The 23966-nt window shown below is 40.8% G+C and overlaps 1 protein-coding gene across 1 annotated transcript in view; it reads right to left on the minus strand.

The window, feature by feature from the left end:
- LOC105467225 (coiled-coil domain containing 192) overlaps nt 1–23966 on the minus strand; it is a 249325-nt gene that overhangs the window by 45604 nt on the left and 179755 nt on the right. The gene's annotated exons all lie outside the window — the stretch shown is intronic.

Here is a 23966-nt window from a genome sequence, read left to right on the forward strand (position 1 = left end):
GCCTGACCAACATGGAGAAACCCCGTCTCTACTAAAAATACACACACACACACACAAAACCAATTAGCCAGGTGTGGTGATGCACACCTGTAGCCCCAGCCACTCAGGAGGCTGAGGCAGGAGAATTGCTTGAACCTGGGAGCCGGAGGTTGTGGTGAGCCAAGATTATGCCATTGCACTCCAGCCTGGGCAACAAGAGCGAAACTCCATCTCAAGTAAAAAAACAAAAAAAAAACAACAAAAAAAGAAGAACAAAATGAAAAGAATCAGGAGCTACAAGCAGGAAATTTTCATTCTTTGAATGGAGGGGAACTGAGTACTATGATTAAGGTCTGAAGCTTAAGATGAGAATTGAAAAAGTGAAAGTGACTTTTAATTTTAAAAAATTATTATTAATCATTATTATTATTATTATTTGTAGGGACAGGGGTCTCACTGTGTTGCCCCGGCTGGTCTCTAACTCCTGGCATCAAATGATCCTCCTGCCTGGACCTCTCAAAGTGTTGGAATTACAGGAGGGCACCACCACACCCACCTGAAAGTGACATATTACTCTGATGGGTAGGTGCAATCAATCTCTTGTGATACTCACTTAAAAATGCAAATTCCTGCATCTCAACACAGACATACTCATTCAGAATCTCTTCAAAAAGGACCTAGGGACTTAAATTCCACCAAGTGGACTCTTATGTATGTTAACATTCAAGATTCAAATAAAGCCAATTTAGAGATTTAAAAAAATTATACAAAACCAATTGCCTGTTAATAATTAGTCTTCCTTCTAAGAACATTCTAAGAACAAGCTAAGCAGCAACTGATATCAGTAATATTTTTGTCTGAGTTGGCACTACTTTTTTTTGTTTTGTTTTGTTTTGAGACAGGGTATGGCTCTGCTACCCAGGCTAGAGTGCAGTGGCATGATCTCGGCTCACTGCAGCATCTGCCTCCCAGGCTTCAAGTCATACCCCCACCTCAGCCTCCTGAGTAACTGGGACTATAGCCACGCACCACCATGCCCGGCTAATTTTTGTATTTTTAGTAGAGACAGGGTTTTGCCATGTTGGCCAGGGTGGTCTCGAACTCTTGGCCTCAAGTTATCCACCCACCTCGGCCTCCCAAAGTGCTGGGATTAGAGGAGTGAGTTACCACACCCAGACCTACTATTTCTTACCTAAGTATTTAATCTCTTGTAAATCGTGCTCTAGATTTTACTTTTGTGCTTATTCATTTCTTAGGGAATACTCATTAAAACAAACACTCATTCAAGACTTTCTGAAATGGGAAAAGGTATAGTTGGCTAGGAGATCTGGATTCTGGAGCTAGCTTCAATCGTTTGATCTCTCTGGGCATTGGTTTTTCTTTTTTTTCTGTAAAATATGAATTTGGACTAGAGCAGGAGCTGTGAAGGCAATGTCAGCAAGCAGGATCGGCCCGTGTAATCCCATCAGAAGTAATGGGAGATGGGGCAACTGGAGAGAACTCATTGCATTTAAGGGGTGGCCACTGTTCAGCCCTAACCAAAGACTGCCATGCAAGAATTCAGGCCCACTGTCAGAAGAAGGTGGTGGGGGGAGGGAGACCATCAGGAAGAATAGCTAATGGATGCTGGGCTTAATACCTAGGTGATGGAATGATCTGTGCAGCAAAATACCACAGCACACGTTTACTTATGTAACCAACCTGCACATCCTACACATGTACCCCTGAACTCAAAATAAAATTTGAAGGAAAAAAAAAAAAAAAAGATTTTAGCCCAGAGTTGCCAGATTATCTAACTTTTCAAAGGAAGCTGGAAATCTTGTTTTTAATGTGAAGTCTCTTGATTGTTAAGTGGTTGAGACTATTGCAACGTATCTAACATATAGCATGGGCAAATACTTTAAGGAACAATTAAAACACTTTGCTTGGCTGGATTTCACCTGTGGGCGAATTTGTGGCCTTGTTAACAACCTTTCTAGTTCTAAAATCTTACATATTTAGCTCTTTAGATCTTATGTTACCATACTGGTGACTCTAGGTACCTGGAAACAGTGCAAGTAGTAACTTGGAGAAGCTAGTTACTTAGCATTCCTTTATAGATTTAGATTCTCATTCATTTTCAAAGGGACTATCCTGAGAAGGTATTCAGTAGAATCTGGCTGTGGAAACTTACATTGTCCATTCAAATTTAACATGTCACGACTAATGACTACATTTATACAAATGAGTTAAAATTAGACAGGACTAAAGTATCTAAGCAATCAGATTGCCCATGAGTCATTAAGTCTATCCTGTAAGTAGTAGGGCCTGTATTTCCATGTCATATATACCTGCAAGGCAGATAGGTAATTAGAACAAATAAACATTTCAGCTTTGTCTCACTCTTTTACAAACCATAAAGACTTAAGCAATTTCCCTTTATCTTTTTGCTATAATTCATTCAATATTTAAAGCTTTGGATTTTTTTTCCCCCCCAAAGTTAAGTCAGTTTTAATTTGGCATGAAATTTTTTTTCTTTAATTTCCACTTTTATTTTAGATACAGGAGGTCTATCTTAAATGTTAGATAAATTAATGCGATATTGCTGAATTTTAAAAAATAAGCCATTGAATAACTTATAAAACCTGGTTTGGTATACATATATGCAACATTGACACCCCATCTCCACACATACTTAAGTATGAAAGATTCAGTTCAGAAAGGTTCCTTGGGCTGTATATATAAATGTTTATTAGATTTCTGCCCCTTGTGTTAAACTATCCTTCGTCATGTTGATGTTCTGGAAAAGTTAGTAAGTTCCAGTTGGCATTTTATAAAATACTGACTCATTTGATATTTCCAGATTATCAAAGGCCTACGTGTTTATAGAAGAGTGTAATAACTCCTCCCCACCACCTTTTTGGAAGAGGTCAACTGACTGGGGATCTCTAAAGGTATATTGAGAACACACTTGGATTGTAGTGGGTGTCCTTGTTCTGTCACTAATCACAGGACTATGGGCAGGAAGACCTAGCATTTGTTGATTCTCTATGTGTCAGATGATTTATATGTGCATTGCTCCTAATCTCACAACCACTCTGCAAAGTAGCTATTTTGATTCTGATATTAAAGTTGAGAAAATTGAGGCTCAGAGATAGTAAGGGACTTGTCTGAGTGACTGAGCTGGGATCTGGTCCTAATTCTATATAGTTCCAAATCCATTTACTGTTCATTACTTCCTGGTGCCTGCCAGTGTAGCTGGGTGGAGAGAGGGTTGTCTGGACCCCAGTTTTCTCATCTGTAAAACATGAGATTGGACAAGATGATCTCTAAGGTCTGCTTGACTTCTAACACCCGATACTGATATTTTAGGGCTTTCTGCTATGGAGACTATGACTCATTCTTAAGCGAAACCCCCTTTGGATGTTTTCAGATATCTCCGATCCTGGCTGAGATTTTCAAACAGGATGTTGACAGATATACTTAATATTAATCTTGTCTCCTGTGGTATTTGGATTACTGCCAATTCTGTGTCACTCAAGACAATGGGGAGCACTATTTTCTCTGTTCTTTTATTTTCATACAAACCTACTCTATACTGTTTCTCTTCCTAACCCTGAGCTATGTGTTTCTATTTAACCAGCTCTTGCATTTAAAAATAAAATAAAATATTTATTTGCACATTTGGCCAACTATAACACAGATTTCTGAGTACTTTATTTAAATTCGTAATTATTCAATTTATCTCTAGAACAATGCCACATCTTCATAAAACTAGTCAACAATGAGAAAATGATGTCAGAGGACTGCACTGCCAGTTGCCAAGTGAACTATTAGAGCTCACGAAGATAAAATTTAAAATTCCTCCCACATCACCTACATACCTAAAATGTACATACACACTTCTGATTATAATGGAACCACATTTTGAATTCACATAGATTTTTTTTTTTTTTTTTGAGATGGAGTCTCACTCTGTCACCCAGGCTGGAGTGGAGTCACGCCATCTCGGCTCATTGCAAGCTCTGCCTCCCGGGTTCACGCCATTCTCCTGCCACAGCCTCCCGAGTAGCTGGGATTACAGGCGCACGCCACCACACCCAGCTAATATTTTGTATTTTTAGTAGAGACGGGGTTTCACTCTATTAGCCAGGATGGTCTCGATCTCCTGACCTTGTGATCCGCCTGCCTCGGCCTCCCAAAGTGCTGGGATTACAGGCATGAGTCACTGCACCCGGCCTGAGTTCATATAGATTTTTTTAAAGGCATTTTCAATCCACGCTACAGCTCAACAAATGTCAGTATCTTAGATGCTAAACCAGTTTCTCTATAAATTTAGAAATAACTACATCTGTATTTTTCTGTTCTGCTAGTTCCATCCAGGAGTTAATCTTCCTCATGTAATCAGAATTACATGGTAACAAAACAACAAACAACAGCACCTTAATTATCTCAGGATTGTCTACCTTTTCTTTTGAAATCATGTGCTTCTATGATGTTTAGTGTCTAATTTTAGGGCTTTCTCCACTGCTCCAAGTATATGCTAGCATCAGATAATTTACAATTTGATTATGACATAAGCACTTAACAATCTTCAAATGATAATTATTGTAACCAACATTCTTTATAGCCTCTCGGCTTTTTTAGGCTTAGTAATTTGTACAACATCTTTCATTTCCATTCCTGTTAATAGTACTCTGCTAAAAACCCAAAGTTTTCTGCCTGTCTTTATGCAAGGCAACAGTACTGGGTACTGTGGGAGGATACAAATATGCTGAAGATATATACCCTCAAAGAGCTTGTGGTCCAATGGGAAGAAATGGACAAAAATTGTTAGATAAGCTAAAAGATAGTAAATGCCATACATAAGAGCACTGTTAGTTGAATACCTTCATGTAGATGAAGTGGAAAGAAACAGAATGGGGTGGATTAAACAGCAAATGAGAGGGAGGTGAAGAAGTGAAGATACTGTGTGGAGATAATCTTTTCAATGTTGACCTTATTCTAAGGTGAGAGTGGGACAAAGAGACTGAGAAATGAGGCATCAAAGGAAGTTTTTGCAGAGATGTGGAATACCAACATGTTCCTATGCAGACAGTAATGAGCTAGTAAAGAGGAGTGTATGATGCATGCATAAGATAACGCAAATATGTACATCACTGGAAAGGTGAGAATGATGAGTCTGGAGCACTAGGTGGAACGAGAGACCTTGAAAGGGAGGAGGGATACTTTTTTCACTCTAACAAAAAGCAATCAGGAGAACACAAGTGAAGAAGCAAGAATTTAGATTTGGTAGCGGAAAGATAAAAGATAAGAATCCCTCACGGATGGCACGTGATGCTCAATGAGTCATAAGTAAGGTCATTTTTGGCTGGGCACAGTGATGCACACCTGTAATCCCAGCACTTTGGGAGGCCAAGGCAGATGGATCACCCGAGGTCAGGAGTTCAAGACCAGCCCGGCAAACATGGCAAAACACTGTCTCTAGTAAAAAATACAAAAATTAGCCAGGAGAGGTGGCAGGCACCCATAATCTCAGCCACTTAGGAGGCTGAGAAAAGGAGAACTGCTTGAACCCGGGAGGCTGAGGTTGCAGTGAGCCGAGATTGCGCCACTGCACTCCAGTCTGGGCGACAGAGCAAGCCTCTGTCTCAAAACAAACACGTAAGGTCATTTTCCTGGGTGTATATACAGGGAATGAGGAGAGAAGTTTGAAGAGAAGTGTGAGGGTACAGAATAGTGAGAAAGCAATCTATGGGGAAAAAATCATGGCTGCTTTGCTGAGCAAAATTATATGCTCATCTGAGATCTATAACCATGCAAACAAAGTGAGACCAACCAGGTAGCAGTGGAGAACAGAGATAGCTAGCTTCCACCAGATGTTTTGTTGGGCAAATGATGGAGACAGGGAATATGAGTATGAGAAAGGAAGTTTTAAGAAATAAATCTAGAAATACATGTTGAGGCCAGTTCATAGAGCGCCCTGAATGTCAGGCTAAAATATGTAAATTTTAATTCACAGGCAATGGGAATCCATGGAAGAATTTTTGACTATGAAAATGATGTTCCCAAAGCTATCTTCCTACATAATTAACCTGTCTTAAATGTAAAGCTTTGAGTTGGTTAAAGAAAATAAATTATGAGACTATCTGCAAAGGACCAGAGATTAGATGAAGGTAAGCAACAGTGGACTTCAGCCAGACCACTGAAGGTTAAATTCCTAAGCCTTTTATTTATTATTTATTTATTTTTAAATGCAGGGTCTCTCACTGTCATTCTGTTGCCCAGGCTGGAGTGTAGTGGCATCTCAGAAGACCAATCTTAGGTTTTACAATAGTGATGCTTATCTATAGGAGTGACTGGGAAAGTCACAAAATCACATCTCACTGCAGCCTCGACCACCCAGGCTCAAGTGATCCTCCCATTTCAGCCTCCTGAGTAACTGAAACTATAAGCATGCACCACCACACCCAGCTATTTTTTTTTTAATTTTTATAGAAATGGTGTCTCACTATCCTGCTTAGTCTGGTCTCAAACCCTTGGGCTCAAGCCATCCTCCAGCTTGGCCACCCACAGTGCTGGGATTACAAGTGTGAGTTGCCATACATGGACAAGAGATCTTGGTATCTGTGAGATCCAGATCAATTTGGTGGGAACATCAGACCACATAGGAGACAATACTAAGGACTGGACCAGAATTGGGCAGGGTATTACCTAAAAGAGCTGAAAGCAAACATCCATCAAGGGACATATTGATTAGTTAAGGAATGCAGTAAGAACCAGAAAAGTTACCTTGAATATTGGATCAAAAAAAAAATTATAAAACTGTTGACCAGTGGCATGGCCAGAAGAGGTCAGGAAGAGTTCAGAAAGAGGTGTGCAGAATAGACAGGTTCAAAGTAGTTGAAGGGATAGGCATGCCAACACAGGTGCCAGGTGCTGGCCCAGGGTGCTGACTAGGGTAGGGAGGCCAACCAATTTAAAAAGTAGAATAGAGGCTCGGCATGGTGGCTCATGCCTGTAATCCCAGCACTTTGGGAGACTGAGGTGGGTGGATCACCTGAGGTCAGGAGTTCAAGACCAGCCTGGCCAACAGGGTGAAACCTCATCTCTACTAAAAATACAAAAATTAGCTGGGCATGGTGGTGAGCAACTCTAATCCCAGCTACTTGGGAGGCTGAGGCAGGAGAATCGCTTGAATCCGGGAGGCAGAAGTTGCAGTGAGCCAAGATCACCCCACTGCACTCCAGCCTGGGTGACAAGAGCAAAACTCCGTCTCAAAAATAAAAAGCAAAAAAACAGTAGAATAGAAAGGACTTTGGGATTAATGTTCAGTTCAGTTTTACAGGATTGGCCAACTTAGTGATAAAGCTCTGATTTGAACACTGAGCTCTAGATTACAAGCCCTCTAAATACATGTGCCATCTATATGAGTTGAGCTCATGAAATGAAAAGTCATAACATAACACAGTTAGAGATAAGTCAAAATCAGTCTAATAATGTGGTCGCCTGATGAGTTCTTTCTGCCCACTGCTCAAAGCCAATTCACTGAGATTGTGATGTTTCAGTAAAGAAAGAGTTTAATTAATGCTAGGCTAGCCACACGGAAGAGTTATTACTCAAACCAGCCTCCCCAAGAACTCAGAGGCTAAGGTTTTTATGGATAATTTGGTAGGCAGGGGGCTAGAGAATAGATGCTGCTGATTGGTTGGGGGTGAAATCAAAGGGGTGTGGCAAATGGTCCTTGTGTGCTGAGTCTGCCTCCAGGTGGGGGTCACAGGACCAGTTGACTCATGAATGATGGATCCAGGTGGGGTTCGTTGGTTGCCAGAATGCAGAAATCTGTAAAACATCTCAAAAGGCCAATCATACGTTTTATAATAGTAATGTTATCTACAGGGGTAACTGGGATAGTCACAAGTCTTGTGACTTCTAGTCACATGACTCCTGAGCAGCAATGGATTATAGAAAGGCAGGTCCTTCACATAATCCTAATCTCATGGTCTTTCATTAGTCTTACAAAGATGATTTCAGTCTGGGTATAAGGAGGGGATTAGTTCTAGGGAGGCTATTATCATCCTTGCCTTCAAGTTAAACCAGAGGTGTCCAATTTTTTGGCTTCCTTGGGCCACACTGGAAGAATTGTCTTGGGCCACACATAAAATACACTAACAGTAACAATAGCTGATTAGCTAAAAAAAAAAAAAAAAAAAAAAAAAAGAAAAGAAAAGAAAATTGCAAAAATGTCTCATAGTTTTAAGAAAGTTTATGAATTTGTGTTGGGCCACATTCAAAATCATCGTAGGCTGCCACATGCAGCCTGCGGGACATGGTTAGCTTGGCCTATACCCAGGAATGAGCAAGAATGCCAGCCTATGAGGCTAAAAGCAAGATGGAGTCACCCATGCTAGATTTCTCTGGATCTCATAATCTTTGGAAAAGCGGTTTCCATCTTTCCAACCAATCTCAGGATTTGATAATCTTCTTAAACCTGGGAACCAGCAGCTGTCTAGGGATCCCATGAATATTACCGGCAATCTGAAAGTACAATCTGTTCCCTGGGAAATCTACCACTCAGATTCCTTTACATATTTTCATTTCGTAAGCAAATTCTCTTTGTCACTTCATGATTAATAAATATATTAATTTAATTAGATCCCATTTGTCAATTTTGGCTTTTGTTGCCGTTGCTGTTGGTGTTTCAGACATGAAGTCCTTGCCCATGCCTATGTCCTGAATGGTATTACCTACGTTTTCTTCTAGGGTTTTTATGGTTTTAGGTCTAACATTTAAGTCTCTAATCCATCTTGAATTAATTTTCGTATAAGGAGTAAGGAAAGGATCCAGTTTCAGCTTTCTACTTATGGCTAGCCAATTTTCCCAGCACCATTTATTAAATAGGGAATCCTTTCCCCATTTCTTGTTTCTCTCAGGTTTGTCAAAGATCAGATGGCTGTAGATGTGTGGTATTCTTTCTGAGGGCTCTGTTCTGTTCCATTGGTCTATATCTCTGTTTTGGTACCAGTACCATGCTGTTTTGGTTACTATAGCCCTGTAGTATAGTTTGAAGTCAGATAGCGTGATGCCTCCAGCTGTGTTCTTTTGGCTTAGGATTGTCTTGGCAAAGCGGGGTCTTTTTCGGTTCCATATGAACTTTAAAGCAGTTTTTTCCAATTCTGTGAAGAAAGCATTGGTAGCTTAATGGGGATGGCATTGAATCTATAAATTACTTTGGGCAGTATGGCCATTTTCACAATATTGATTCTTCCTATCCATGAGCATGGTATGTTCTTTCATTTGTTTTTGTCCTCTTTTATTTCACTGAGCAGTGGTTTGCAGTTCTCCTTGAAGAGATCCTTTACATTCCTTGTAAGTTGGATTCCTAAGTATTTTATTCTCTTTGAAGCAATTGTGAATGGAAGTTCATTCATGATTTGGCTCTCTGTTTGTCTGTTACTGTTGTATAAGCTTCTGCACAGCAAAAGAAACTACCATCAGAGTGAACAGGAAACCTACAGAATGGGAGAAAAGTTTTGCAATCTACTCATCTGACAAAGGGCTAATATCCAGAACCTACAAAGAACTCAAACAAATTTACAAGAAAAAAGCAAACAACCCCATCAAAAAGTGAGCAAAGGATATGAACAGACATTTCTCAAAAGAAGGCATTCATACATCCAACAGACACATGAAAAAATGCTCATCATCACTTGCCATCAGAGAAATGCAAATCAAAACCACAATGAGATACCATCTCATACCAGCTAGAATGGCAATCATTAAAAAGTCAGGAAACTACAGGTGCTGGAGAGGATGTGGAGAAATAGGAACACTTTTACACTGTTGGTGGGATTATAAACTCTCAACCATTGTGGAAAACAGTATGGCGATTCCTCAAGCATCTAGAACTAGAAATACCATTTGACCCAGCCATCCCATTACTGGGTATATACCCAAAGGATTATAAATTATGCTACTATAAAGACACATGCACACGTATGTTTATTGCGGCAGTATTCACAATAGCAAAGACTTGGAATCAACCCAAATGTCCATCAGTGACAGACTGGATTAAGAAAATGTGGCACATATATGCCACGGAATACTATGCAACCATAAAAAAGGATGAGCTCGTGTCCTTTGTAGGGACATGGATGCAGCTGGAAACCATCATTCTCAGCAAACTATCACAAGAACAGAAAATTAACACCGCATGTTCTCACTCATAGGTGGGAATTGAACAGTGAGATCACTTGGACACAGGAAGGGGAACATCACACACCGGGGCCTATTATGGGGAGGGGATGGGGGGAGGGGGGAGGGATGGCATTGGGAGTTATACCTGATGTAAATGACGAGTTGATGGGTGCTGACAAGTTGATGGGTGCAGCACACCAACATGGCACATGTATACATATGTAACAAACCTGCACGTTGCGCACATGTACCCTAGAACTTAAAGTATAATAAAAAAAGAAAAGAAAAAAAAAAGCATATTAAGCAACACCCCACAAAGACACAGTTCCATTAAGGTTTATTCAATATCCATCTATCCAACATCTTATGACTATCAAGCATCAGGCACTGAGATAGGCCATGAATACAAAGAGAAATAAGACATTATCTTCGTTTCCCTTCAAGAAACCTACAGTACATTGATAAAAAATGAAAAGCAAAAAGATATCTATAATAGATATTCTGATTGTCATATGCATAAGGTTTATGGGTGTATAATTCATGCAGAGGTCAGGAAAAGGATGGGAGGTGGTAGTGGTGATGGAGACAGTCACAAAAGACTTCCTTTAAGAAAGATCTGAAGACAAAGCAGATGGGGTGGAAGTAAGGGTTAGGACAATCTAGAAAGAGGAAATAATGTGACGCCTGTAGGTACAGAGCAGAGTGATGCCTTGGGGGAGAATTCCCTGTAGTTGCATAATGGCTAGAGCTACTACTATCACATTTCTCTTTTTTTTTGTTTGTTTTCTTTGAGAGAGTTTCACTCTTGTTACTCAGGCTAGAGTGCAGTGGTGCGATCTCAGCTTACTGCAACCTCCACCTGCCTCAGCCTCCCAAGTAGCTGGGATTACAGGCACGCACCACCATGCTGGCTAATTTTGTATTTTTAGTAGAGATGGGGTTTCACTATGTTGGTCAGGCTGGTCTCGAGCTCCTGGCCTCAGGTGATCCGCCTACCTCGGCCTCCCCAAGTGCAGGGATTACAGGGGTAAGCCACTGCCACCGGCCTTACATTTCAGTTAGGTTTGGATTTTGCTCATTGCATGTGGATTTTAATTCTTTAGTATATTTATTTATTTTGTTTTCCCCTTCCTTGATTCGAAGTTCAATCAAGATTTTTTTCACTCTTGCTTAATTTTCATAAACACTTAATTTTAAAAGAGTTTTTACTATAATGGATGCATGTAATAAACCCAGGAATAATACAAATAAAATTTAACCAAGACAGAAATAGACATGTGGTGGGTCACGCGTGTAATTGCAGCATTTTGGGAGGCCAAGGTGGGTGGATCACCTGAGGTCAGGATTTGTAGACCAGCCTGGTCAACATGGTGAAACCCCGTCTCTACTAAAACTAAAAAAATTAGCAGGGCGTGGTGGCAGGCTCCTGTAAGCCCAGCTGCTGGGGAGGCTGAGGCAGGAGAATTGCTTGAACCTCGGAGGCAGAGGTTACAGTGAGCCAAGACGGTGCCACTGCACTCCAGCCTGGGGACAGTGCAAGACTCTGTCTCAAAAAAAAAAAAAAAAAAAAAAAAGAAAGAAGAAAAAGAAATATACATGAGAAATAAATCATTTAAAAGGGATAAGAGTGTTTACTTATTTATTGCCTTAGATTAAATTAACCAAAATGAAAGCTGACATAATTGAGGCAATAGAAGACTGATAGATCAGTTTTCTTCAGGAATGTTTTCAAAGGATGAAAGCTTTTTTTATACAATATAAATGAAAGCATTCAGCAGCATGTGCTCATGAAAAAGGAAAAAAGAAAACCTCAAACCAGTTTCCATTCCCATAAGCATTTATTCTGATGTGAATTCTTAGCATCTTGATACTGCTTTATTGATGAATAAATTAAGGTAATTTATTTTGTTTGCCATTATTTCCACATACGAATCTTTGTTTAGAACCCACAGCTTCTGCTAAATAAATTATCTCCCTTTGGCTTCAGATCAAAAACAACCTCAAAAGAAGGTCATCTTTGCTGAAATTCAATTATTGACTCTCTCTTGGGACTTACAAGTAAAAGTTATGGCTATGAAAAAGAAAAGATTAGCCCCTTGTATCTGGAAATTTTGTTTATAGCATCAAGATAGATGGATTATATAAGTTCTAGTTTAAATACTTTGTCTTCTTCTGCTACAATTAATAAAACTAAGCACTGATTCTCACATTCAGAGTAGTCAGCTGTATATTTCCCTCAATTTCTTTGACAATCTCTTAGATTTGTGGAGTTAAGCACATTCTATTAAAAGTATATTCAATTCTAACTTTTGCTTCTATGACTATGTGACACTTAGTGGTTAACATCCATAAATGAGAACAGTAAATAAACATGGCATTTCCATACTCGCATCCAATCCTATTTGAATTAGAAGTAGAGTGATACTAGATCTAGTATTCAGGAGCATGGTCCTGACTTCAAATATCTTTGAGTATGAATATAAATTTATATGTCAGAATTTATCCCAAGTGATGTCCTGACTTTTTTTTTTTCTGTTTTTGTTTTTTGTTTGTTTGTTTGTTTTTGAGACGGAGTCTCACTTTGTTGTCCAGGCTGGAGTGCAATGGCGTGATCTTGGCTCCCTGCAACCATTGTGTCCCAGGTTCAAGTGATTCTCCTGCCTCAGCTACTGAGTAGCTGGGACCGCACCAACCACCACGCCTGGCTATTTTCTGTATTTTTAGTGGAGGCATAGTTTCACCATGTTGGCCAGGCTGGTCTCGAACTCCTGACTTCAAGTGATCCACCCATCTTGGTCTCCCAAGGTGTTGGGATTACAGGTGTGAGCCACCATCCCTGGCTGTCCTAACTTTCAGATCTAACAATATGATCACAATAGATATATAAAGTATTAAAATTTGAAAATTAAAAATAAGTATTTTAAAGGAGTTCTTATGTTAAAAGCTTGTTAATCTTTAAAAAATAGTAAATAAGCATTATGAATTAATTAATGCTATACATAATTTAAAATGAAAATGAATAATGTCTGGCTGTGGCAAAACCTTACAAACATGAAATAAAAGCATATTGAAAGTTAACTACATTTTGTCAGAAATTTTCCAGAGGTTTTGGCACTCATCCAAAGTTACAAAAACCTATTTACTCTGAACAGCCATCAAAATTGTTCTGGTCAGCAGGGATAAAGGGACTGGAAGGCATTGTCAAATAGGTTGACATATTGTGAGTCAACTTAGAGGATGATACGTTTGTGTGAAGTCAGAATCCTATTATAGACAGCCTAGTGTGATAAAAACTTTTGCTATCCTATTGCCTTATAAATTTGGGGATTTTTTATTTTTTTTATTTTTTTGAGATGAGTCTCTCTTTGTCACCCAGGCTGGAGTGCAGTGGCGTGATCTCAGCTCACTGCAACCTCCGCCTCCCGGGTTCAAGTGATCCTCATGCCTCAGCCTCCAGAGTAGCTGGGATTACAGGCCTGCGCCACCATACCCAGCTAAATTTTGTATTTTTGGTAGAGACAGGGTTTCCCCATGTTGGCCAGGCTGGTCTCAAACTCCCTACCTTAAGTGATCCGCCTGCCTCGGGCTCCCAAAGTGCTGGGATTATAGGCGTGAGCCACCGCACCCAGCCTTTTTAAGAGTTAAGATAATACAGATTATAACAGAGTGATTCTATAGAAGCTAAGTTTTATCCCCTTGATCTGTCTTGTAAGTACTTGTTCTGCCTTTGAGGACTGGTAACAATTCTTGTTTTCTTTCATTCCTGAAGCATACATGTATTTCTCTTGTCATCTCTCTTTGCATCCTTTCATTTCCTTGGCCTCAGCAATCTACCTTTTTGAGTTACAATAAATTTACAGTTGACCCTTGAAAAACACAGTGGTTATGGTTGCTGACCTCCTGCACAGTTAAAAATTCACATATAACTTTTGACTCCCCCAAAACTGAACTACTAATAGCCTGCTGTTGACTAGAAGCTTTACTGATAACATAAACAGCAGGTTAACACAAATTTTATGTTATATGTATCATATACTGTATTCTTGTAATACAGCAATCTAGAGAAAAGAAAATGTTATTCAGAAAATTATAAGGAAGAGAAAACATATTGACTATCCATTAAGCAGAAAAATGCATCCAATATCTTCATCTTCAGCATCTGAGGAGGAGGAGGAAGAGAAAGGGTTGGTCTTGTCATCTCAGGGGTGGCAGAGGCAGAAGGAAATCTGGGTGTAAGTGGACCAGCACAATTCAAACATATGTTGTTCAAGGGTTGACAGTATAATAATGCAAGTTCAGTCTGTGGCTGGGCTCCTCCTTCCTTTGTTTTCCAAGTTCTATTCAAAGTTCTCTAGAATAGGAACGGGGCTCCTTACTTATTCACCAGGAAAGCCGTGGAAAAAAAGTAGCCCCTGGAACATGTCTTGACCATATTTATGGAGCAGATGCTCTATCACTGTGCCCAGATTCAGATGATAACTTGGCATAGCAGGACTTCCAGGTCTTAGTGGAAAATTGGGGAGTCAGGGGACATTTATAGCCACAGTTTCTGGGATTAAGAAAAGCACGTGCAGAAGAGCAGTAACATTTTCAGTCTTGCCAGACCCGTTTCCTATGCTTGGCTGAGTTAATAATATACTTTTCTGGGATCCAACTGCATACAAGGCAACTAAGGAAAAATGAATGCTGTTCCTCTCACATTTTTTCTTTTTAATTATATGTTCTTTGGCAAATATCAAATTATGGCTTTATTTAATTGAGGAATTTAGACGCATAGTAGGGTAATCTGGTCCAAGCCAGTGTATCTTTAGAATACCATAGTAAATTACCATATGCACATAGATTACCATAATGCACGGAGGTATATGTCTAATATACATATTAGATACATATAACATTATCCCACTGGCCAGAAATAAATCCTGTGCCTTCAAACAGAAGTCTCCTGCTTGTCCAGCAGAATTTGGTTTTGTGCATCCTTTCTAAATTTGATTTGATGAGCTCAAGCTCCCTAAAAATATCTACTCTTTCCTCCAAATGTATTCATATGACCAATGTAGCTAATCTCTATCCTTAACCTCCTATCAGGAAACACTGAGTTACTAAATAAAATAATAGTGAGGTTTCTGGGGAGTGACAGGAGAGAACACCATTCACTTTTTCTTTGTCAACAAGTGGTTTATACCAGGGACAGCTGCTCCACTATTGACAGCTGGCTGACAATTGTTTGCAACCCCAAAGTCTCCAATTCAGCTTATGTTGACAAATTGATGTCCATCTGCTGATGTTTGACAAAGGAGTGCCCAAGACTGTTCTGCAAATATCCTGGAAGGAAGTATCTTCCTCCCCTGCTCCAGTCTGAGCTATTTAGCAGCATTCCCAAGCAGTACATGCCCTTCAGGTAATCAGAGCAATATCTGTAGCTAAGAAGGAAACCTTTGAAATTGATCAAGCTCCAATTCCCTCGTGCCTTGTCTGACATTTAGCTGGTGCTTGCCTCTCTGGATACAGAGGCAAGAAGACTTTTTTTTTTTTTAAACAAACAAACAAAAAGTACCATTCCTAAGGAATGGACAGAAGGAAGGGAACACCATTTCCTGATAATGGTCTAATTCCAAAATTAGTCTTATAAACAAAGGAGGGAGGGGACCTTGACATCATTGAATTCCCACAGCTGGTGTAGTTAGAAAACACTGGACCCCAACCAAAAATTTCAGAGTAGATCTTTTTGCCCTTTGTTAATTACAATATAAACAGATTTCCAGACCTCTCACAAAGCAAGGACCTAAATAAGTAGTGTAAAAATGAGAGGGAGAAAAAAAAAGAGAAATTGTGTACTTTCCTGACAAGATAAAACAGTGGATAGTTCTCTTCTCCAAGTTTGTAAGGTTTAACTAAAAACAGTTTAGAAGGCACGGTGAGAGGTGTATTTTGTCTTCTATCCAAAAGTTTCCTCATCTTCTTTTATCTGATAACACTCCCTAGCCCTTCACCTCTGGCACATGACTCAGGTGTGGTCCAGGATCATATCCCATTGCCTTGGCTGCAGTAATTGATCTAAGGAGTAAGAAAGTGATATGAGCGGGGGCAATCAAATTCCTTCTCTGAGATTTCTTTGTAGACTGTGAGAAGGAAGCTCTGTTACCTGGAGTTGGGTGTGAATTAATGTTCTTTGATTGCAAGCACTATAAACCAGTGTTAACTACCTAAAGAAAAAAAAAGAATTTATGGTAATGACATAAGATAGCTTTCTGTATTTTTTTTTTTTTTTTTTGAGATGTAGTCTCTTCCCTCTTCTTTCAGTAACAGAAATCATGCCTCTGTTACTGAAAGAAGGGGGAAGTGGTTCTGAGCAGAAATAGTAAATGTTCACTATAGAGTGTTACTGGACAGCCAAGGGATCCTTTCCCTTTCTGTGCCTGCAGTAGTCTACATGGGATCAACAGGCAAGGAGGGGCCACGGGAGCAGTCTAGAAAGCCTGCGGTTCAGCCTCCTTACCAGCCTGAAGGGCTCATACATCCCTTTCCTTCAACTAGTTTCATTTTAGTTTCTGTCACTTGCAACCAACAAAGTCCTGATCAATGCTTAGTTTTTATCTCAGTGCTGTTTAAGCCTATAGGTCTCTAAAATGACATTTTGAAAATCACAATCACACTAAATTTGTACATATTGAATTAGGCCACAGCCTTCAGCTGAAAGAAGTAACATTTCTTGGGATCTTCTGTGCAATAAATCTCTAAGCTCTGCAGGGACTCCTGAAACAGATGCTTATCCTTGTGGGAACTTCTGAAATCAGGAAGAAGACTTTGGTTTAGGGGTATAGTGGCTCTATTTCAGGAAAATACTTTCAGTGGACAAAGTTAGAGATAACCAACAGGCAATCTCTGAATGAGACCTATAGATTTTTTAATATTTAACTTTTTAGTTAAATATAAGCTATTTATATGAGGCAAATATTAAAACTCCTTAGGAATTTATCATATTTAGAAAGTACACCTTTAGTTGATCACTCCTATGCTCTCTTATTTTTTCCTGCTGTTAATTGCTGGTGTGTATTGGTCTAAATGTAAAATATCCCACCTTGGAGTAGCTTCTGTATCTGAAAATTCAGTGGTAGTGCTGTAAAAGTAAATTCCTTCCTGCAAATCCTGGGGTAATGATTCCTGTGGAGGAGACATCTCTTGTTATTTTGCGTCCAGAATTGGTGGGTTCTTTTTCTCACTGACTTCAAGAATAAAGCTGTGGACCCTCACGGTGAGTGTTATAGTTCTTAAAGATGGTATGTCCGGAGTTTGTTCCTTCAGACGTTCAGATGTGTCTGGAGCTTCTTCCTCCTGGTGGGTTCACGGTCTCGCTGTTAGCAGTGAAGCTGCAGACCTTTGGGGTGAATGTTACAGCTCATAAAAGCAGCGTGGACCCAAAAACTGAGCAGCTGCAAGATTTATTGCAAAGAGGAAAGGAACAAACCCTCCAAACTGCGAAAGGGGACTCCAGCGGGTTGCCCCTGGCTGGCTCAGGCAACCTGCTTTTATTCCCTTATCTGGCCCCACCCACATCCTGCTGACTGGTCCATTTTATAGAGAGCTGATTGGTCCACTTTACAGAGAGCTGATTGGCCCATTTTGACAGCTGATTGGTGTGTTTACAATCCTTGAGCTAGACAGAGTCACAGAGCGCTAGTTAGCTAGATAGAGTTAGCTAGATACAGAGTACCAATTTGTGTATTTACAAACCTTGAGCTAGACAGAGTTCTGATTGGTGTATTTACAATCCTTGAGCCAGACACAGAGTTACAGAGTGCTAGTCCTCCAAGTCTCCACTAGGTTAGCTAGATACAGAGTACCAATTGGTGTATTCACAAACCCTGAGGTAGACAGAGAGTGCTGATTGGTGCACATACAATCCTCCCGCTAGATATAAAAGTTCTCCAAGTCCCCATCCAGTTCAGGAGCCCAGCTGGCTTCACCCAGTGGATCCTGCACCCTGGCTGCAGGTGAAGCTGCCCGCCAGTCCTGAGCGGTGCCTGCAATCCTCAGCCCTTGGGCTGTGGATGGGACCCGGCGCCACGGAGCAGGGGGCGGCGCCCGTCGGGGAGGCTCAGGCCCGCGGGGGAGCCCACCGCAGGGGGAAGAGCTCAGACATGGCGGGCTGCAGATTCCCTGCCCTGCGGGCAGGCAGCTAAGACCCGGTGAGAATTTGAGTGCGGCCCCTGCAGGCCGGCACTGCTGGGGGACCCCGCGCAACCTCTGCCGCTGCTGGCCTGGGTGCTAAGCCCCTCACTGCCCTGGGCCCGCTGGGCCGGCCCGCCAGCCGTTCCCAGTGCGGAGCCCGCGGAGCACGCGCCCACCGAGCCCGCGCCCGTTGGAACTCGCACTGGCCCGTGAGCGCGCGCGCAGCCGCGGTTCCCGCCCATGCCTCTCCCTCCGCACCTCCCCGCAAGCAGAGGGAGGAGGCTCTGACCTCAGCCAGCCCAAAGAGGGACTCCCACGGTGCTGTGGCGGGCTGAAGGGCTCCTCAAGCGCTGCCAGAGTGGACGTCAAGGCTGAGGAGGCGCTGAGAGTGAGGGCTGCTAGCACATTGTCACTTCTTAATTTTCTGTCAAGGCAATAGCACCCTTGGACATAGTAGAGAGTAGGGATCAGAAAGTGCAAAAACACTGTGCTTTTGACTACATATCAACCTGAGCTCCATAAAGTCTGATGATGGTGAGCAGTGGTTTTTGACGAAGTCCCAGCAGCTGAAACAGTGAAATTCCAAGACCAGACTAGTTACTTTCTTAGAAAACCCAGGTAGACTGGGAAAACAAATATCTGTGTTCAGTGGTGAAAGAAGGTTACCTGTAGAACTCATGGTCAAATAATTGGTTGCTAGTATGGCAAATAACAGCTTTGAAAGAGCTAGGCTGGGAGAAATTAGAAGAGGAAAAGGTGGCATTGTTCAACAGACCTACACACAAGTGGACAACTATTCAAGCCTAGTCTTATTCCAGTAAATATTAACATGACCGCTCTCGAAACGCTTGGAATGCTGCCAACTCAAGATTTTATTTAGGCCCAATGCACTTTCTTTAAAATACACTTACACTTGACAGGGTTTTTAGTCAGTGTTAGGATTGCTTTAATCACTACTTTTTTATTTTCTAATGGAGATAACGTTCACATAACATAAAATTCACCATGTTAGCAATTTTAGAGTGTACAGTTCAGTGGCTTTACTATATTAAAAATACCATGCAATCACTGCTATATCTCATTCCAGAACATTTTTGTCACCTCCAAATCCCTCTTTTCCTAACACCTGGTTGCCACAGGAACTTTGATCCTGAGGAAGTTTGCAGGTGGAGAGGTAAAAAGAATACTGCAAGATAGAGAAGGTTTGAACTCTGTGCCTAGGGGTGAGCATCATGATAAAAGATTCACTTTAAAATATTGATGAAAATTGGCTCTGGGGTGTCGGCAAAGAAATATATTTCCAGACTTTCTCAAGAATGTAGGACAGCAATAGTCTGATACTTAAAATAAATGGGATAAGTTGTCTAGTGTTTAAAAAGTTATGTGTCACTGAAAAATCACTAAAATGTCAATCCTATTACAGGCTTCCCCTCAAAAGTGTAGCTGGCTTGATTCAGACATTGAGTCTTGGATAAACCTACCCTGGGATGTACCAGCACTACCTGGGGAGTACCTCCTTAATGGGAGTAAAACAAAGAGATAACTTTTGAGTTGCCAGGACTTTCATTGAGATAATAGGGACATGCATATGTAGGCTAGACACCTTATTTGGTAGCTGCGTGTATTAAGAGAGAAAAGAAAAAGAAACTAAAAGAAAAAAGTTCAGAAGGATGCATTCCCTTAAGTATGCTAGCTTGAAATCTATAAACCAAGTTCCTGATGTTCTGGTCAAAGGCAGGCATTTTCATCAGATCAAGTAACTACTCATGCACCAACAACAGGACACAGTCAATAAGGTCTTTTGCAAAGTAACTGTCCTTCTAAGCCAAAGGAAACAAGGATTGTTGTTGTTGTTTTGTGTGTGTGTATGTGTGTGTGTGTGTGTGTGTGAGAGAGAGAGAGAGAGAGACAGAATTTCACTCTGTCATCCAGGCTGGAGTGCAATAGTGCGGTCTCGGCTCACTGCAAACTCCACCTCCCAGGTTCAAGCAATTCTCCTGCCTCAGCCTCCCGAGTAGCTGGGATTACAGGCACCCACCATCACACCCGGCTAATTTTTGTGTTTTTAGTAGAGATGGGGTTTCACCGTGTTGGCCAGGCTGGTCTTGAACTCCTGACCTCAGATGATATGCCTGCCTCAGCCTCCCGAAGTGCTGGGATTACAGGTGTGAGCCACCACGACTGGCCACAAGGATTGTTTTAAAATTTAACCTTAGGTTCCAGCATACTGAAGTGTACCAAAAGGTGAACTCAAGCTTTGAAGGGATACAATAGGTGTTTTTACTGAGTTCTGCTGAATAGAGCTGTAAGCATTTCAGGTGTGGAAATGATGGAAGGAATCCGCCTTGAGTTGTGATTATTTGAACAAAGTAAAATCAACAAACAACACTCAGGCTGTAGGTAAGTTTCCCGCTGTGCCAGTTTTGTAATAAAGGTGCTTTTCTTTTCAGCTGAACTTTCCATCGAGACTTAAATCGTTTATTTCTTTGGAGGTAATTTAAGCACACTGCCAATGAAATAGTTTACTGTGTTTAGGTTTTTAAAAAAAAGAAATTTGATAGCACACAGTTTCATTAATTTGAATATGAATATGCCTAAAAATATTCCTAATATTCTGGAAGATCCCTCTGATTCCTCTGATCAGAAGACCTGAATGGCAGACCTGAATGACCTATAGACTGCTTAGAAAATGAACCAAACAAGGAAAAATCACACAGAGGTAAAAAGGAGTTCTAACTTATTTGGAAACATTTCATTAATCTGCTTATTAGAACTGTAAGCATCAGTTTGTAACTATAACAGAGAAATAGTGGAATGCTAATCTAGGTAACAAATGTCACTTAGAATCAACACTTTTTTTCCCTTCTCGCCATATAATTGTTAAAACAAAGCAAGCCTTCAGAGTAGGTGACCATGTATCACTTACTGAAGGCTAGAAGGGGACTCCTTTTCTAAAGTGGTTCACTCTATTTATTATGGGGTCTGAAATTATACCATTGGAGATTTATTTCTTAGACCATGACAGTCTTTTGTTCATTGAAGAAGAATCGACTTTTAAAGTACAAATACCCATGGTATGGGTGGCTCAGTAAATATTACACTATATATATGTATATATATTTTATTTTACTTTTTGAGACCCAGTCTCACTCTGTCACCCAGGCTGGATTGCAGTGGTGGGATCTCAGCTCACTGCAACCTCTGCCTCCCAGGTTCAAGTGATTCTCCTGCCTCAGCCTCTGGAGTAGCTGGGATTACAGGTACCCACCACCATATCCAGCTAATTTTTGTATTTTTAGTAGAGATGGGGTTTCCCCATCTTAGCCAGGCTGGTCTCAAACTCCTGACCTCCAGCGATCCATCCACCTCGGCCTCCCAAAGTGCTGGGATTACAAGTGTGAGTCACCATGCCCGGCCTACACTATATTTTAACTTGACCACTAGTTGAAGGTGTATTGGAGATGTTTTTTGTTTGTTTGTTTAAATTTATTTTCATTTTATTTTTTGAGACAGAGTCTTGCTCTTTCACCAAGGCTGAAGTGCAGTGGCAAGATCTCAGCTCACTGCAACCTCTGCCTCCCAGGTTCAAGCAAGTCTCATGCCTCAGCCTCCCAAGTAGCTGGGATTACAGGAATGCACCACCACGCCTGGCTAGGAGATACTGATTTTGCCTATCACTCTTTTCCAGTAATGAGATATTCCTTTAAGAAAGTGGATTTCTCTTAATCCAGCTCTGTGCTTTTGGTGGGAGCTGCCAGCTGGAGCATTCTCCTTCCCCATGTTTACTTCCTCTATCCTGCCACCCAGTGGTGGAGACATGACTACGGTTTGTCCAACCTTATTTCCTCAGCCCTGGCCACAAAGATTGGTTCATATCCACAGATGGGTACCCAACTAAGCTAGGATTGATTTCTTTCTTGTACTTTCCAACTGGAGCTAGTGGAAAAATGCTTTCTTTCCTCCCTGGAGATTATATGATAAGGAGGGCAGCCCATAGCTGCTTGTGGCCATATTTCCATTCTCTTCTGACATCTAGCTTGAGAGAATCAAGTCTCAATGCAGAAAGAAGCAGAGGTGAGTGACACAGAAGTTTCCTGATGGTCCTTTAGACTGGAATCCATCTGACTCTAAGGCTAGTGCAATGCTCTCTCTTGGTTTGTTTACATGCACCAGTAAATCACCCTTTCTCCTTAAGCTGTTATGACTGGAGCTCATTTGCAAACAGAGGTCTGAAAACCCAAAACAAACATTTTACAAGATAATCAGGGCAGTGGTGTTGTTCTAGGTCCAGAAACGTGTGTGTGTGGGGGGGTGGGTCAGCCCTAATTATCCTGTGATTAAATAGGGGTCATTGTGTGTTAAAGTTACTGGAGATCTTTTCAGACTTTATTCTGAAGTGAATTCAGAGGCCAAGGTTACCAAGGTTTCTGAGAATGCTGGTTAATATTATGCTGGGACCACAATGGCCTTGACGATCTCAGGGACTATTGAATTTGGGTGAGGCTGCAAGGGACCTGCGGAAGAGCAAGATTGTGCAAATATTTGATTTAGGATCTTGGTGCTACATGTCAGTCAACTGAGTCAGTTTCCCCACCAAATAAGAGAAGCAACATGTAGCTCCAAAAGAGAATCACTGTCTTGATCCATAATGGATGGCTTTATTTAAATCTTAAATTTACATCTGTTCATGAGTAGCCATGTTTTTCTCTACAGGTAGTTAAAAAAACCACACACACAAACAGAATAATGGGCAAAAAAAAAGGGTAGGATTTAATGTTTTCTTCCCTCTCCCAAGCCATTAGAGTCCTAGTCCCTCAGTATTATTTAAATTTTGCCCTCTCAAAATATCCGAGAGACAAAATTGTCATTAGACAGTAAGTAATATTGAAAAAAGGAAACTATTAGAGACCTTGCGATTATTTTTCTTTGCACGGGGTTTAAAATGCAATTGAAAAGTTGAAAGCTTCTCTTAAGCGAGCTGGGGAACCTTCTCCAATGTGCTCTACAATCATTGTCAGTTTCTTCTAATGAAACCAGTGAAAAATCTGGCTAATGTCTCAGAATAAGGACTTTTAAATGGATAATATTCTCTAACAGATTTTATTCTTTTAGGCTTCATGGTGGTAAAAGCAAATTTACAAACTGCCTTTATGTTGTTTTATTGAAAGAAAAAACTATGTTTCAAGTTCACAGTGTTACGTGCATTTGAATCCTGGGAAAGCACTATTCAAAACTGAAAATGAAAATCAAATTCATATGAAAAGCTTTACCATGTAGTCAGGGTGCTGGGAGTGTCTCCCTTTCTGAAACTACACTTCACCTGCTTCCTCCTCCTCCATTTGGTTCTGCATTACTCCTCTTTTTCCACAATTACTTATGAGTAATAAAGGAAGCCAGAGTAAGAACGATGACATGTTCCTGGCTTTGCAAGAGTGGCACACATCAAAGGAAGACATTTTTCCCAGGGAACCACAGCTTTGCAAGAGATTCACCAGGCAGGAATGAAGTTTGATATTACTGCGACATAGCAGAGGGAATGCCCTGAGTCTCCCAAAGATGGGAAAGGCACACTAGGGTACAGTCAGCTGCTGCTCTAGAGGCTAACTCTCCAAGTGTTGCTTGTGCAGTGGCAGGGTAAT

The sequence above is a fragment of the Macaca nemestrina genome, chromosome 6 (genome assembly GCF_043159975.1).
Source record: "Macaca nemestrina isolate mMacNem1 chromosome 6, mMacNem.hap1, whole genome shotgun sequence".
Classification (NCBI taxonomy): Eukaryota; Metazoa; Chordata; class Mammalia; order Primates; family Cercopithecidae; genus Macaca; species Macaca nemestrina.